General features: G+C 37.9%; 1 pseudogene; it reads right to left on the minus strand.

The window, feature by feature from the left end:
* The window catches only part of LOC149244938 (glutathione gamma-glutamylcysteinyltransferase 1-like), a 79,702-nt pseudogene extending 70,018 nt beyond the window's left edge, over positions 1–9,684 (minus strand).
* Positions 9,685–15,072: the final 5,388 nt, after the last annotated feature.

Raw genomic sequence — 15,072 nt, forward strand, 5'->3', positions numbered from 1 at the left:
TTATGAGGTGTTGGATCATATATGCAGGTTAATGAGCTTCTGATGGTTTTCTTGATCTGATCTAAGGAGGCACCTATATGGCTGATGAAGGTTGATGGACCGGGATCATAAAGGCTTAAAAGTATTCTCATTATGTGGTTTGATCTTGAACAATCTAGATCTAAATATTGACGCTTGTTTTATTCTATAAATGTGATGATATGGGTATGATTGAAGTCCGGAATAGTTGTGATGTTTTAAGTTAGAATTTACAGATCTGTACGCAGGTTCGCTTTAGTAAAAGAGCATATGCACGCTGGTGCAACATATCAAAATATTGTATACATCATAAATTGGAATTTGTAGATCTGTATGCTAGTTCCCTTTGGTAAAAGTGCGTATACACGCTGGTTCGACACATGGAAGTAATGTATACCTTATGAAGCATGATGTTTAAAGTTTCAGTAGTCTCTGTTTGTTGTTGCAGAGTTCTAGGTTTTGTTCTGATGACTGTATTCTAGTAACAGTGTTCTGAATGATCAGATTGATTAATTGTGATTTACTTAAGTAATGATGGGTTGTCAGTGATTGATTGATTCAATTGTGGTTGATTTAGAAAGTGATGATTGAGTTTCAGTGATTGTGTTGAGGCGGATGTATTTGATGGTTGTATTGCAATTATGATTTTTTGAGTTTCAATGTTGTTGATGGGTCCAGTAGGAAAATTGGATGAAACGTGGCCTTCAGATTGTGGTGTTGTGTTCCACAAGTATCCAGTCTGAAAATTCATGAAACATGGTCCCTAGTGGAAGAGTGGAGTTTTCTGTAGGCTGGAACCTACGTACTAGTAAACATATTGGCTAGTACAAGAGCTAGGTGGTTGTAGCTCCCTTCCAGTAGTAGCTAGAGAATGAGAGAATGTTGTATCCTTTTGTAGCTGGGTGCTTTTGTACTAGTATGAGTCTACACTAGTACAAGAATCTAAATAGATTTTCTTATTATTAAAAGAAGACAGAGACGACACCAGCAGGTGGTTTTTACCCACATTGGGTTTCCACCTTATATCTTGGTGTTCATGTGTGTTGCTTATGTGTGATGCTTTATTATGCTTTTACTGCACTTTCTAATAAATGTCTAATATACTGGTTAAAGCTTGATACATGATAAATTGTCTAAATCAAAAGTTCTTTGCATATACATTGGTTTCTTTAAGTAGAGTCGCATGTACATGCTAGTTCACTTAGCTGAAGTAGCGTATATAAATCTGTTTGGGATATAAAATTATAGATTTGATAATACTGATTCACCCCCCCTCTCAGTATTATTTCCAACAAGATTTATTCCATATTAAGAGAAATATTAATATAGTAGTAGACTCCCTAGTCAATCAAGGAGTCCTATTAGAATAAGGAGTAATGAAATTTGATGATGGGGATGTTTTAATCAAACCAATTCCATGAAAGGTGAATTTTGACCCCAATGTAGTGAGGTGATAACCATATATCAACATAGGAAACAGTGTGAGGAGCAATCATTTCATTCGAATAGTGAAAATATCATAATCATGAAAATGATTGTTGGCATTATGACTGATCTGTTGTCCTTGATGGAAATCTACTTGATACAGATGTCAACTTGATATCAATTTAGAGAAATATGGATGGTGAATATAACATGTAAGAAAGTATACACGGGTCCTGTGAAGCAAGATCACATACATATGCAGGTATGGTGAAGAGAATTCATGTAGAGAATCTACACCATAGTATTATGAATACCAAGGGTATTTACCATGGTATTGGCCCATAGTATTTGGAAGCGACAACAGATATTTGATCCCATCAAAAAATATTTACAACATAACCAAGGTATTTACCTAAGGTATTCCGTAAGGCTAATATTATATATAGAGATGGAGATCAAGGTGTCAGGTATACAATTTTTGAATTGTTTATGAATGATTTGATCTGAAACAGGTGTGCACCAGGGAACTTGGAGATGGATTGGATCTGATAGATTTGAAATGAATACATATTGGTTAATGTATTTATGATTTGATATATCTATGATAATGGTATAATCATGTGTGTGATTGTAATGGGGTGTATGCCGAGATTTGGGTTTTAAAGATCTTGTGGTTGCAGCGAAGGTATGATTCAGTGATTTTTGATCTGTAAGTTGGTTTGCCTCTTATAAGTCATGTAAATATGTGTATCTGATTCTAAGTACTCATGTATATATTCTACAAAATTTTAGAATCGGTACGCAAGTGTTAAGAATAGTAAATGTGCACACTCACAGATGTGCTTTGTAAAAGTCACAGATACATGTTAGCATTTTGCAGTATGGGTTGTTGATAATATTTGATCAGTTATGTTATTGTTTCTTTGTTTGTCCATGATTTCGCTCTCGTAATAATCTATGTTTAACAGTACTGGTTGGATTAATTTGGTTATGGAATGGAATGTTGAATAATAATGATGCTACTGTATGGTGATTTGTATTTGGTTCAGTGACATGTGATGGATTCAATATAAGATTTAGTGATTGATTCAGTGTCACTATGATTCAGATTCTGTAGGATATTCCGACACATAGGAAATAGTTAAGTTCAACTTGGTCTAGTATAGAGTTAGGTATAGAGTTAGGTAAAGTGTGTTTCTTTACCGTTGTACATTTTGTAACTTACAATCTGACGGTCACGATATGTAGTGATCCGACGGTTCACTCTCTCCTCGGTATTACCGACACTTGATCTGTGGCTTGACACCCGATTGGTCCATGAGTTCTATTTAAAGCGCATGGAGGGTCATTGTTCGGGTAATCCGTGCATGAGAGAAGCTTATGTAAATTTTCATTCTTTGATTAATAAATTGCCTGTAGTAGCCACATTGGCACAGGCCGTGGACTGTTTCCCTCTTTGAGGGTTTTAACCACGTCAAAAATACTGGTGTATTGATCTGTGATCTGTTTGTGAGCGGTGTCCTTTTGGTGTTCTTTATGAGGAACTTACCCTGTAAATTCCTACATGGTATCAGAGCTATTTGAGGGCCGCGTCCGTTGGTGATCCAAATCTGAAGCCGGTAGAACTGCATGCGGATGTCGTTTCCTAGATCTACTGTTTTTGATTGCTTTTAGGCCGAGAGGACTGCTCTGTTGTGTTTGGAGCATCTGTTCCAGTGAGGAACCCCTTTCGTTTCATGCGAAAAGGTTTCCGGTAGCCCTATCTGCGTCATTTTTAAGATCTGGAGGTATACAATGTTTATCTGCAGTTTACTGTTATTTTCTCTCTAGTTATTTCAGTTTCTGTTTATTTAGCTTTTTTTATTACCGGATCTATACCTTTCATTTCTGCGTATGCTCTTTGCCCTGCGACTCTGTGCGATCTGGGCAAATCATAAACAGAAAGGAAGGAATTTTCTCATGCGTATGCTCTTTTCCCGGAACCTTAGTGTGATCTCGGAAAATCAGAAACATTGAGAAAAATATTTAGTTTTTCGGCTAAAGCTAACTTTGAGCCGCAAGGTTCATTTTTTTTAAAATATCTAGTTTTTTGGCTAAAGCTAACTTCGAGCCATAAGGTTCGTTTTCTTTGCATGTCCGTGTTGGGTTTTGTGTTTTGTGTTTTGTAGGGAAAAAGAGCTTTCTCAAGGCAAGCACGCAAACCAAGGCTTCCAAGAAAGCGTTAGCCGCCCAGCAGCAACCAAATTCAAAGAATCCTAAGAAGTCCTATCCTAAAAAGAATGGTCCTAAACCAAACTCAGCCTCAAACTGAAAGATCATTTCAGCAAAATGATAAGACCAATAAAAACAAATGGAAGAAGACTGATAGACATTGTAACTTTTGTAATCGAGATGGCCACTTAGAATCTAAATGCTTTAAGAAGATGGAAGCCTTGGAAGCCGCAATGAAGAAACATAACATCCATGTGGAGCATACTTCAACTTCAACTTCAGGAATGGCACTTTCTGCATGTCGTTGTCAATCATCTCAGTCTGGTTATGCATTAAATGTATCTTCTTCTTCTCATTCTCATGAGTGGCTCATTGATTCTGGAGCCTCTTATCACATGGCCAAAAACCAAGCCATGTTTTCTTCTTTAAATGATTGTAACACCAAAAATATATATGTTGGTGATGATAGATCTCTTAATGTTGTAGGGACTGGAACTGTTCATCTAGACAATGGTCAGTTTAATGATGTATTATGTGTTCCAACCTTATCCTGCAACCTTCTATCTGTATATCAGATAACTCATTCAGGTGAAGGTAAAATTGTTGAATTTTCACCTCATGATGTTGTAATCAAGGATCTAAGAGATCCTAAACAGATTCTAGCTACTGGTATTGCTGATGATTCCACAAGGTTGTATAAGTTTCACAACTTTGGGTCATCAAATCTTCCCTTAGTATTTGTTGCTCATAATGATGAAGTGAGCAAACTTTGGCATGAGCGATTTGGTCACTTAAACTATCGCTCCCTTCAGCATCTATGTAAAGAAAATATGGTGACAGGTCTTCCTATGGTATCTTGCAGAGATGGTGTTTGTTCCGGATGTGTACTCGGAAAACATCATCGAGACAGTTTTGAAAAACATGCCTCTTGGCACGCCTCAGCCCCTTTACAGCTTGTGCACAGTGATTTATGTGGTCCACTTCCTGTTGCTTCATTCTCTGGCTGCAAGTATTTCTTAACTTTCATTGATGATTTCTCCAGACGCACTTGGGTATACTTCTTAAAACTCAAGAGCGAAGTATTTAACACGTTTTTGGCCTTCAAAGCCTTTGTTGAAAAACAATCTGGACATCAAATTCTTAAGCTAAGAACTGATAATGGTGGAGAATATGTTAAAAACACATTCATCAACTTTTGCACCGAAAATGGAATTCAAATGCGACATACTGTTCCATACACTCCACAACAAAGTGGTGTAGCTGAAAGGAAAAATCACACCTTAAAGGAAATGGCTAATTGTATGCTGCAATCTAAAGGACTCAGTCTTAGTTTTTGGGCCGAAGCAATTAATTGTGCAAATTATATAATAAATCGCACTCCTACTAAGGTTCTAAAGAATCTCACTCCAGAAGAAGCTTGGAGTTCCATTAAACCAGATGTAAGTAACTTTCGTGTTTTTGGAAGTGAAGCATGGGCCCATATTCCAGATGAAAAGCATAAAGCTTTAGAACCTAAGAGTGAGAAATGTAATTTTTTTGGATATTCTAAAGATGTAAAAGGTTATAGACTTATTCCATTTAAGTCCAAAAATGTTATCATTAGAAGAGATGTAAAATTTGATGAAAATAAATCGGCCTGCGAGCCTAGTCCGGCGGATGTGCCACCTCTTCCTATCTCTTCTACTTTTGAAAACATTTCTTCTTCAGATGATGAAAGTGAGGATGACAATCCTCCCCCACCTTCTCAGGATCCTCAACTTCCAAGATGGGTCCGTGCTACTCGGGATGCAGCAGGTGATCTTGCCGGTGATCCTACAGATCAGCGACGTACACGTTCTCAGTTTGAAAGAGCCTCTTCTTTACTGGCTCAAGCTCCAGTAAATCATGATCCTGACACTTTTGCAGAAGCTTCAGGCCATCCACATTGGGAAGCAACTATGAATAAAGAATATCATTCATTGTTGTCAAATGATACATGGGATCTTGTTCCTCTACCAAAGGGACGCAAACTTGTTAGATGTAAATGGGTTTACAGAACCAAGTATGGACCAGAAGGGAAAGTTGATAAACATAAAGCTCGTCTTGTTGCTAAGGGATTTTCACAGGTTGAAGGCATTGAATACACTGAAACCTTCTCCCCTGTTGCCAAAATGAACTCTATCCGCCTTGTTCTTTCCCTTGCTGCCTCTTTAAAATGGGAAGTCCATCAGATGGATGTTAAATTTGCCTTCTTGCATGGGGACTTTCATGAAGAAATCTATATGGAACAACCCATTGGCTTCATCCAAACAGACTCCAGCCTTGTATGTCGACTTAAGAAATCTCTTTATGGTCTCAAGCAAGCTCCTCGGGCTTGGTATGCCAAAATGGATAGCTTTCTTTTAGAATCTGGCTTTTCTAGGTGTTATTCTGACAATACTGTCTACACCAAGAAAGTGGGCAACTCTCTTATCATCCTTGTTCTTTATGTTGATGATCTTATTCTTACTGGTAGTGATCCCAACCTTATAAACCATGTGAAGTACAACCTTAAAAAGAAATTTGAAATGATAGACTTAGGACACTTACACTATTTTCTCGGTCTTCAAGTCTTGCAATCCAAGGAGGGTATTTCCCTTTCCCAGTCCAAGTATGCTTGTGATATTCTTCGTCATTTTCACATGGAAGACTGTAAGCCAGCCCCTTCTCCCTTTCAGTCTGGAGTCAAACTTTCAGTCTCTTGTACTTCTCCTGAATTTGATGCTACCTTATACCGTCAACTTGTAGGAAAACTCTTGTATTTAACCCATACTCATCCTAACCTTTCCTTTGTTGTTGGCCTTGTTGCTCGTTTTATGCAAAACCCCCGTGAAAGTCATTGGAAAGCAGCCAAAAGAATACTTCGTTATGGATTTCAGAGATCTGTGGCTTGAATCTTTTGAGTCAATGATCGGAGAATCCACAGTTTTAATATTTTTGTACCAACGTTTCAAATCCCAAGTGGGATCCATCTTCAGGATGAGAGAATGATGATGACAGAAGAGCGAGCAGCGGAGAAGAAATAAATAGTGAGATGAAACATTTAGGAATAACAAACATGTCGGCTGAATTAATAATTTTTATTTATTTTAATTAATTTTAATATGCTTTAATTTTAATTAATTTTAATATTAATATGTTTTAAAAATTTTATTTTGATTTGATAATTAATATTAATCCTAATAAGAAATAATTTCTAAATAATTTAATTAAATTATTAATAATATTAATAATACTAATTAATTATATTATTAATACATTATTAATTTTAATTAAATTGATTATATTAATATTAATATTATTATATTAATTAATAATAATTATATTAATAATATTAATTATTATTATTAATTAATTATGTTAATTATTTATTGTTATTGATTATATTATTAATCCTAAATATATTAATTAAATTATTTTTAATATAATATATTATTAATACTAATTATTAATTATATTAATTATTATTATTAATATATTGATTAATTAATATTAATTTATTGATCATATTATTATTAATTATAATACTAATCATACTACTTATATTATTAATATTAAATGTATTATTAATTTGTTTAAGTATATAATATTAATTTTAATATGAAATTAATTTAATTTTAACCTAGGGAAGAACTAATTCTAATAAGAAATTGATATAAACCTAGGGAATATTAATAATATTATTAATTATATTAATAATATTATTAATATTAATATATTATTATTATTAATGTTAATTATCTTAATTATATAATATATTATTATTATTATTAATATTAATATTAATTAATATTATTATTATTATTGATTCTTATTAACAAAATTATTATTAATATTAATTTGTTTTAATATATAATATTAATTCTAAATTGAGATTAAACCTAGGGAGAAATGAATTCTAATAAGAAATAGATATTAACCTAGGGAATATTAATACCAAAAGGAAAATAATTAATATCTAGGGTTAGAATATTCTAGAATTATATCAAAATACTATACCTAGATCTAAATAAAACACAGACTAAAGACACAGGAAGGAGAGGGATAGGGATAACTTACCTGCTGAGGCCTTTACCTATTACCAAGGGAAGCGCTTGCGTTTTTTATTTCCTTGATCAAGGGAAGCCAGCTCCCGCTAATCTCCACGCCATTATCTCTGTTCAGATTATGAGGATGTTTGATGATTTCAAGCGCTTCTCTGATCTTTCGTCTCTGATGTTGCTCTTCCCTAGCAATAATTGATGCGCTTTCCAGACAGATATGGTGTTTAGTCTTTAAGGAGTGCTCTGCCAGGGCTGAAGTACGAGATCTTTCGTTCTTAATATCCGCGCCATGTTCCTTGAGTCTTGTTTGGAGGGAGCGACCTGTTTCACCAATGTAGCATTTTCCACAAGAACACTCTATTTTATAAACACCTTTAAGCTGCTGCTTGTCGATATCATCTTTAACGGACCTCAAACTTTGTCTGATAGTACTTGGGGCAGAGAAATGAGTGATGATGTTTTTCTTTTTTAGGATTTTGGCGATCTTGTCCGTAACCCCATGGATATACGGAAGAAAAACAGTACCACAGTTAGGCTAGTCTTGAGCCTTTGGCTCATGGGACAACAACTTCCTTTCAGCTTTCTCTATGGCCTTTTTAATATCCTGCTCCTTGTAGCCTATTCTTTTAAAAGTTAGGATTAGATGCTTCTTCTCTTCCTCGAGGTGCTCTGAGTCGGAAATTCGAAGGGCTCTGATGGCTAGCGTGTTTAGAACACCAATCTTTTGCGCCGGGTGATGGTGGGAATCGGCATGGAGGTAACTCTCTGTGTGGGTTGATTTCCTGAAAACCTTATGGCCCAAAGAGCCATCTTCTTTTCTGATGATTAGGACGTCTAAAAACGGAATGCTCTTGTTTTCTTCAAGTTCCATAGTAAACTTTATATCTGGAGAGATCGAATTTAAGTGAGTGAAAAACTTTTCGAGCTCTCCTTTACCATGAGTCCATTTTATATTGGTGTCATCTACAAATCACTTCCACCAAGCTGGTTTCAAAGGATATGAATTCAGGGCCTTCTTTTCAAAGTATTCCATGTAAAGGTTGGCCACTATTGGCGAAAGGGGGGACCCCATTGCCACACCGGATGTTTGTTCATAAAATTCTCCTTGGAAGGTGAACACAGTCAACCTTAGGCAGATCTCAGCCAGCTTTGCAGTCCTTGGATCAGCAACTTCTTTTATAACCTGAATGGCTTCATCAAGAGGGATCTTAGTGAATAAGGATACCACGTCGAAGCTTACAAGGATATCATCATGTTCCAATTTTTCATTCTTAATAAGGTTCACAAAGTCTTGGGAGTCCTTGATGAAGGAATCAGTGTTTCCGACAAGGGGCTTGAGAATTTTTGCAACATATTTCGCAAGCTCATAGGTTGGGGAACCAATAGTATTAACTATTGGTCTAAGGGGGACCCCTTCCTTATGGATTTTGGGTAATCCATAGATTCTGGGAACAGTTTCACAAGAGGGGGTCAACTTCTTCTTTAACTTTTCGTCAAGGTTTGAACTAGAGATAATCTTCTTTACATCCTTCACGATTTTGGGGATGGGATTGCTGCTTAGCTTCTTATAACTGCCACAGTTAAGGTGATCATTCATCTTACAAACATAATCTTCTTTGTCCAGAATGACCGTAGCTCCTCCTTTGTCTGCTTTAAGAACCACGACCTTGTCATTGCTTCGCAAGGAATTGAAGGCTTTTTGTTCTTCTTTACTGAGGTTGCTTTTGGGGATTTTGGTTTTCCTCATGATAAGAGAGCATTCTTGCCTCAATGCTTCTTTATCCTCCATAGTAAGGTTACTGATCCCCTCCTCTATGCTACAAATCATCTTTTCAAAGGGAAGGTTTTTAGGTGTCACTGCAAACCCTAGACCTTTGCTAAGAATATTGATGACTACAGGGTCCAATTCCATAGAGGACAGGTTAACCACTTTCCTTTTTGATCTATCATTCTGCTTTTCACTGCCCATCTTTATTACTGTGTCCCTTCTCTGTGAGTTGGCAGAGTTATCTGATTTCGACAACCCCTTGTCATTTGCGATGTGACAGTCCTTTGCAAGGGAATTCACCGAATTGGCTCCATCCTTCTGATCCCTAACTCGAATGTTTCCATCACTAGAACCGATTATCCCCAAATTTGGGTTTTCTTCTTTAGAATTATTATCTCATCTGCTATTTTCTACAACGTTATTGTCACCTGCGTATTTAAGACTTACAATGCTGACCATATTTCCTTGATTCACAGCGTAGCTACTTCTTGTTTTGGCATTGATTGACTTATTTACTGTGTTTGTGTTACCACCTCCAACGTTACTTCGTTATGTTCGAGGTACAGTACAGTTTGGGATTCATTATAGTGCCAAAGAAGCTCCTCTATTAGTTGGTTTCACTGATTCTGTTTGGGCTGGTGACCCTGATGATTGGAAGTCTACTGCCGGTTATGTCTTCACTCTTGGTTCAGGACCTATTACATGGGCTTGTAAGAAACAGGCTGCCATTTCTCTTTCGTCAGCTGAAGTAAAGTATCGTGGTGCCGTGGAAGCTAGTAAGGAAGCCTTGTGGCTTCATCAGATCCTATCAGAGTTTGGCTTTGAGCAGCAGCATCCAACCACACTTTGGTGTGATAATCAAAGTTCCATTCAGCTATGCAAAGATCCAGTCCAGCATCAGTGCAACAAACACATTGAACTACACATGCACTTCATCAGAAAGCTCATTCATGACCATGTTCTTGAAGTGCAATATTGTTCAACAGATGATCAAGTTGCAGACATCTTCACAAAGGCTATCACAGAGGCGAAGTTCACTAAACTTCGATATATGCTTGGAGTTCAGGAAGTTGTCACTAAGGGGGGATAGGCTCTAGTGCCTCCTTCCTTCTCCTATTGTGACATATTTGTAAATCCTTCAATCCTATCCCAAGTTGTTCTTAAGGGGGGATGTTAGGATATTCCGACACATAGGAAATAGTTAAGTTCAACTTGGTCTAGTATAGAGTTAGGTAAAGTGTGTTTCTTTACCGTTGTACATTTTGTAACTTACAATCCGACGGTCACGATATGTAGTGATCCGAAGGTTCACTCTCTCCTCGGTATTACTGACACTTGATCCGTGGCTTGACACCCGATTGGTCCATGAGTTCTATTTAAAGCGCATGGAGGGTGTTACACTAAAAAATGTCACCATGGCTATTTACAGTTAGTATGGCTCTATCAACAATCATGCTATCCTCTTAGGCAAGTCTTATGCCTCTGCTCTCCATGTCAAACTCCAAAAAGAGAGAAAGTCTTTATAAATGTATTTATCTCTGGGTACGCAGGTTCTCTCAACCTTACCTACGGGTACGCACCCAATGTTCACAAAAGCTGCGTCCTTGTATGCTCTGTATGTAAAGGGGCAGGTCCGTCCCCCTGTAAAGGTCAAAATGCGCAAGTTTCATCTTTAAAAAGTTACTTGTGGTCATTTCTAGAGCATTCTAGAAGGTTGTTCGACGTGTATTGAGCGCCTCCAGATGGTTCATGTACCCCTACCAAAGAGGAACTTATCCCATCAATGAGGGAGCTATCCCATCCAAAGAGGGGATTATCCCATTGATGGTGGACCTGAATAACTTCCTCTAGAGCACTATAAATACAGACCTTGGGCCAGAAGGAGGAGAGGTTGGAAGCTAAACATTTCTAAGGGTAGATGCTGCTAGAATTAGGACTCCCATTTGGAAGCTTGTGAGGAGAGATTGCCATCTTTGCTTGTTCTATTTGGAAGTGGGTGAGCTTTGTCAAAGTAAAGGAGAACTCTTGATGGACCCTGGGAGGGACTTGCACAACACCAAGGCTCAGGTTGTAATTGTTCCTTTTGTTTCCTATTAATGCAAATGAGTCCATTCTTCTCAATAACTTGTTATTTATGAGTTGTTTCATGTACTCCTTGCTCTATGTGTTAAATATGTTTTATTCTATGAGATTATCAAGTGATATTTAATCGTTTGATTGTTAGTGGATGCAGGTTTCAAAGTGAAGGAGGAGCTCATCCGGATCAGTGAGGCTGGACTGCTACAACAGCGTTGGATTACAGGTAGGATCTAAACACTTGATTTCTTATATAGTAAATGCATGTTTAGAGAAGGATTTCTCTTGTTTGTCTTGTTTGTCACTAGAGAGTCTTAGGCTCCTAGGGAGGTTGGTTGTGTCTGCACTATCAACTCTTTCCGCTTGACAAATTGGCGACCATACTGGGGATTCCATTGATGTGAAAGTATTTTCCTTTGTATGCAACTTTGATCTGAGAAAAGTCATTTATTTTCTGGTTTTTGACTCTGTGACTTTGTTTTTGGGTGGGTTAGCTTAGGGTTAGATTCAATTTAGTTTTTCTTGAATTTTCAGTAGGACGCACCCTCTGAGTATTGCACAGTGCGTCCCTGTACGCACTGTCACTGTGTGCACAGAGCGGGCCCGCACCTGTCTTAACGGGTTGCCTGCGTCCCCTGCTAGAATTTAAGAAAATTCCATTTTTTGCATTTTTTTCTCTTAGATTTTGCTTTTTCTTGGTTTTTACTGCCCAGATCCATTAGTCTCTTGTCAAAGATCTTCACCTGAACTTGTTTCGATAGCATTGAGTGTTTTAGTGGATTTCATAGAAGTTTAAGCCCTAGGGTTTGATTTTTGAGTAGGTCTTGTAGTGACTTTGGCGGTAGAAGTTGTCAAACCTTAGATCTCTCTGGTTTTGTCAGCCTTCTTAGAAGTCAGACCTATCATAAAGTCTACCTGTGAGAGAAACTTACCTTTGAGTTGTCTCTTTGGCAAATTTCGAAGTACTTCTTGATTAAGTCTTCAATTCCATTTTACAAAAAGAAAAAAAAGATTTGAGTTTTGTTTTCACTGGTCTTTTGATTCTACATTAGCTGGTCCTTGACTTGATTTTGGTCAAGTAAAACAACCTAGAATCATATTTGTAGGCTTTTGCCTTGTTAGGTTTGCTTAGAGTAATTTCCTTTTTGATTTGCTTGTGAGTCAAGTTTTCATAGATTTTATAGCTTTTGAGATTGATTTTCGTTAAAATAGATTTATATGCTTTATTAAAAAAGAGAAAATACAAAAACATCTCCTTTGAAAAGTTTTGTTTCAAGTAGCTTTGAAGAGTTTTGAAAGAAAAAGAGTTTTTCGTGCACGTAAGGAGTGGTCATGTTTGTATGCTTGGAAAGATAAAGAGAATTGTTTCTTTGATTGTCTTTACTAAGAAAGTTGTTTTCTATAAAATTTTCATTTCTCAACTCTCTTAGTTAGGAATTTCATTGAAAGAGAAAAGTAGCGTAAATCATCTTAGGTGCATCTTTGTAGTGGTTTGAGTCGAGTCTACACACCATTGGTTTCACTTCTGTTACCTTTTGTCTTTAAGAAAAACCATAAAATTAACGCTTAAAGTAAAATCAACGTAGTAACTTTTATTTACTAGGGCTCTGAAACACCAATTTAGATCAGGCTAGTGTCTTGGAGTAGGAGAGTAATTAACTCTCCAAGACAACAAAACCAAACAAGTAGCTTATCTTGTGATAGAATAAATCCAATTGTCTCATTTGTACTCTGGGAAAGCTCCTCTTAAAGGAGAAGCACGAGCTCGTGTCCGAACCAGTGAGGGGATCAATCCCCCCTCGTTGGGAACGACGCCAGACACGCACGTATTACAAATGGTAAACCTCGGATTAACCATTGTCGAGGAGCCAGGGGTCACTTGTCGGTAAACCTTGGATTATTGTCAAGGAACCGGCAAGGGGATTGAGCTTGATACTCTGCCCTTGCGTGCTGTCGGAGTGTAGACTGTTCCCCCAGGTGCATTTGTTGCGGTTGGTAACCTTAGTGACCATTATCTTTAGGATTCTACCGAGGTGACGGTGGAGGGAAGATCCCACTGTACCTGGAGCAGACGTCGGCTAGACTCACTTGGATTTTCCGGGGGGTTCACTTCACTCGAGACGGTTAAATTGGAGGAACTTGTGCCGGTCTATTCATTAAGCAGGTTGTCGGGGTAACTGTTCCACCTGCCACTTATGTACTGAATCCGGCGATGTTGGGTTTCATCTCCAACTAGCGTTTTCGGTCTGGAAGGCTACTGTTTGTGCTTGGTTTGACGCCCTAGATTCTTTAGGTGTGTGATTCAAATTTGTTTGGTTCTTTAGAGACTTTAGGTGGTTTGATTTGAGATTTTACTTTGTTTTCGTGTGTAGTAGTTAAAATTTTTTAACTGTGGCGGAATTACCGAGACAGTCCCGTAGACTTCGGGGCCAGTCTCCTGAAGTTGTTTCTGTGGCCGAATTGTTGAGAAGATCCCGTAGACTTCGGGGTGAACCTCCTCGAGACGACCCCAGTAATCTAGAAGGTTTAAAGGTCCTTGTAACTCCTCCTAGTGGCAGTAGAGTAGGTTCACCTGAAGAAGGAGAATCTTCCTTGGTAGTCCATTCAGATTACCAAGGCCTAGAGACAGGTTATAATCCTGAAGCTGTTACAGTTTCTGAACTTGTTGGTAGTTTTTCGTCTGCTAGTGATACAGGCGAAGAACCTGAAATATCTGAACTTGTTACTCTGACTTCTAGTGTTCCAGATTCACCAAGAATAGAACGAGTTATCACCGAAAATCTTCCTACTGGTTTGATTGCTATCGAAGAACTTGCTCCAGAGGAAGAAATAGGCATCTCTAACCTTGAGGATCAACTTACTATTGACCTCAAGGAGCGTGAATCTATCTTTTACAGTCCTCCTAGAAGTACTACTTGGTACCTTTCGTTAACCAATTATTTAGACAACTCAGGGGTAGGTTTTTCTACACCTCGTACTCCTTTTCCACCTGGAGGTATTTATACTCCTATAAATATGTCTGGTCAGTCGTCCGTGTTTACTCAAACTCCTGAATCTTTCTTATACGGCGGTCCTTCTGTTCCCACCGGGTATCAATCACTTTCTGGTACCTTTGCGGGGGCATCTCCTCAACCCGTTGATCATGGGTTATTAGCTGGAAACAATGGTAATGTACCATTGGGTGTAGGAGACATTTACATGATGTCAGGTTCAGTTCCCGTTTCCCAACCTCAAGGTGGCCAATTACCGCCTGGGGGGCAGCCTCAGTTAACGCCTGGGGGGCAATCTCAAGGTACACAAATCGTGTCTGGGGGGCAACCTCAAGGTCAGTATGTACCTATGGTGCAATACATGCCTCAAGGTCAACCCCAACCTCAATATGTACCCCAGGGTCAACCTCAGTATCAATATCAACCTCAAGGATGGCAACCTCAAGGGTATCAACCCCAAGGGTATCAACCTCAAGGGTATCAACCTCAAGGTCAAGGTCAACCCCAGTATCCGTATTTACCT

This window comes from Pinus tabuliformis, chromosome 7 (genome assembly GCF_031772625.1).
Source record: "Pinus tabuliformis cultivar Carrire ecotype Pingquan chromosome 7, CPIR1, whole genome shotgun sequence".
Classification (NCBI taxonomy): Eukaryota; Viridiplantae; Streptophyta; class Pinopsida; order Pinales; family Pinaceae; genus Pinus; species Pinus tabuliformis.